The 2,601-nt window shown below is 58.2% G+C and overlaps 3 non-coding genes across 3 annotated transcripts in view; all 3 read right to left on the bottom strand.

Annotated features, from left to right (window-relative positions):
- Positions 1-637, bottom strand: part of LOC146144172 (large subunit ribosomal RNA) — a 3,381-nt gene extending 2,744 nt beyond the window's left edge. The window contains exon 1 of the ribosomal RNA XR_014501090.1: positions 1-637. This exon is cut by the window's left edge and continues 2,744 nt beyond it. This is a non-coding gene — a ribosomal RNA (large subunit ribosomal RNA).
- Positions 638-884: 247 nt separating this feature from the next.
- On the bottom strand, positions 885-1,038 carry LOC146144171 (5.8S ribosomal RNA). Its single transcript, XR_014498875.1, has one exon. It is a non-coding gene; the product is annotated as a 5.8S ribosomal RNA (ribosomal RNA).
- A 247-nt stretch (positions 1,039-1,285) lies between these two features.
- The window catches only part of LOC146144170 (small subunit ribosomal RNA), a 1,813-nt gene continuing 497 nt past the window's right edge, over positions 1,286-2,601 (bottom strand). The window contains exon 1 of the ribosomal RNA XR_014500917.1: positions 1,286-2,601. This exon is cut by the window's right edge and continues 497 nt beyond it. This is a non-coding gene — a ribosomal RNA (small subunit ribosomal RNA).

Raw genomic sequence — 2,601 nt, 5'->3', positions numbered from 1 at the left:
CACGCGCGCCTATAGTACCCGACCGAGGCCGGGTTACCTTGCGCGCGGCCTTCTCGCCGCCGTCCAGACGGTCGCGGCCTTCGCCCGGCGCTAGTGCGCTGGTCCCCGATCGGGCGGCGCCGCCGGCGGCCCGTGAGGGTCCGCACGACAACGTCGCCGACAGGGGGCCGGCTGAAAGCGACCGGGCGACCCGACAGGCCCTCCCGTTTGCCTCTCGACGGTTTCACGTACTCTTTAACTCTCTCTTCAAAGTGCTTTTCAACTTTCCCTCACGGTACTTGTTCGCTATCGGTCTCGTGACCGTATTTAGCCTTAGATGGAGTTTACCACCCGCTTTGGGCTGCATTCCCAAACAACCCGACTCTGGGAAGACGCCGTAGGCGCGCCCGCCTGTCGCCGCCATGGGCCTGACACCCGCTCTGGGAAAAGGCCTCGATCAGAAGGACGCGGGCGACCGGCGAAGCGCGCCGTGACGAATTCCGTACGCCACAATTCCGCGCACTCCAAAAGCGCGCGGATTCGGCGATGGGCACATCCCGCTTCACTCGCCGTTACTGAGGGAATCCTCGTTAGTTTCTTTTCCTCCGCTTAGTAATATGCTTAAATTCAGCGGGTAGCCTCGTCCGACCTCAGGCCGAAAGTAAGGACCGGGACTATTCTTCCCGTTCCGCGCTCGCCGTCGGCGCCGCGCGCCGCCGCGCACCTCGATTCCCGCCCTTGAGCCGCCAGCCGTTGGCCTCTTCGAGGTCGACTCGCCGCCGCCGCGCGGGATTCTGGTCGCGATCGTCGCGCATCGTGCCGTGCTGTCTTGAGCGGGACGGGCGCTCGCGCGTCCGACGCCGCAGCAGCCGCGCGGAGAAATCCCGCGCGGAACGTTTGCAACGCGACCCTGAGGCGGGCGCGGCCCCGGGATTGACCCGAGGCCGCAATTTGCGTTCAGAACGTCGATGCTCAATGTGTCCTGCAATTCACACTAATTCACGCAGCTAGCTGCGTCCTTCATCGACTCACGAGCCGAGTGATCCACCGCCAAGAGCCATCCACGATTGTTTCGCTCGCACAGTGCCTCGCACTATAGGGTGACAAAATAGACCGCGCCGAGCGGTCGGCCAGGCCGACGCTTGAAGCCGGAGCGCGCGGCACCGCGGCACTCGACGCGCAAACATTACCGGGTGACCGAATCGCCGGCCGGCGCGCCGCTCCTCGCGGGTCGGGCGCCGGGTAGCAAAGACTTTTTCTCTCGCTTGTCCGAGTTTCGCGTTCGCCGAAGCGTTTGCGAGACCGTTAATGATCCTTCCGCAGGTTCACCTACGGAAACCTTGTTACGACTTTTACTTCCTCTAAATGATCAAGTTAGATCGTCTTCTCGGACGCCGGCTCGACCGTTGCCGGCCGCGCCAGGTCCAATCGGAGGACCTCACTAAACCATTCAATCGGTAGTAGCGACGGGCGGTGTGTACAAAGGGCAGGGACGTAATCAACGCGAGCTAATGACTCGCGCTTACTGGGAATTCCTCGTTCAAGGGAAATAATTGCAATTCCCTATCCCTAGCACGACCGGGGTTCAGCGGGTTACCCAGACCTGTCGGCCAAGGCGAGCACATGCTGATCCGGTCAGTGTAGCGGCGCGTGCGGCCCCGAACATCTAAGGGCATCACAGACCTGTTATTGCTCAATCTCGTGTGGCTAAACGCCACTAGTCCCTCTAAGAAGTTAGACGCCGACCGATTGGGTCGCGTAACTAGTTAGCAAGCCAGAGTCTCGTTCGTTATCGGAATTAACCAGACAAATCGCTCCACCAACTAAGAACGGCCATGCACCACCACCCACAGAATCAAGAAAGAGCTCTCAATCTGTCAATCCTCACTGTGTCCGGGCCGGGTGAGATTTCCCGTGTTGAGTCAAATTAAGCCGCAGGCTCCACTCCTGGTGGTGCCCTTCCGTCAATTCCTTTAAGTTTCAGCTTTGCAACCATACTTCCCCCGGAACCCCAAAGACTTTGGTTTCCCGCAAGCTGCCGGAGAGGTCGTAAAACTAACGCCCCCCGATCGCTAGTTGGCATCGTTTATAGTCAGAACTAGGACGGTATCTGATCGTCTTCGAACCTCTGACTTTCGCTCTTGATTAAAGAAAACATTCTTGGCAAATGCTTTCGCAGTCGTTCGTCTTGCGCCGATCCAAGAATTTCACCTCTAACGGCACAGTACGAATGCCCCCGTCTGTCCCTCTTAATCATTACCTCGCGCTCCGAAAACCAACAAAATAGAACCGAGGTCCTATTCCATTATTCCATGCACCATTATTCAGGCGAATCGCCTGCTTTGAACACTCTAATTTTTTCAAAGTAAACGTTCCGGCCGCCGCCGACACTCAGTCAAGGGCACCGGCGGAGAACCGGAGGTGAGGCCAGGACGGCCAGTACACGCCTTGCGACGGACCGGCCGCCTGCGCCCAAAATCCAACTACGAGCTTTTTAACCGCAACAACTTAAATATACACTTTTGGAGCTGGAATTACCGCGGCTGCTGGCACCAGACTTGCCCTCCAATGGATACTCGTTAAAGGTTTTAAAGTGTACTCATTCCAATTACAGGGCCTCGT

This window comes from Ascidiella aspersa, chromosome 5 (genome assembly GCF_963924565.1).
Source record: "Ascidiella aspersa chromosome 5, kaAscAspe10.2, whole genome shotgun sequence".
In the NCBI taxonomy this organism is placed as follows: Eukaryota; Metazoa; Chordata; class Ascidiacea; order Phlebobranchia; family Ascidiidae; genus Ascidiella; species Ascidiella aspersa.
Note: the sequence above shows the minus strand (reverse complement) of the source record. Positions and strands in the feature narration are given on the sequence as shown.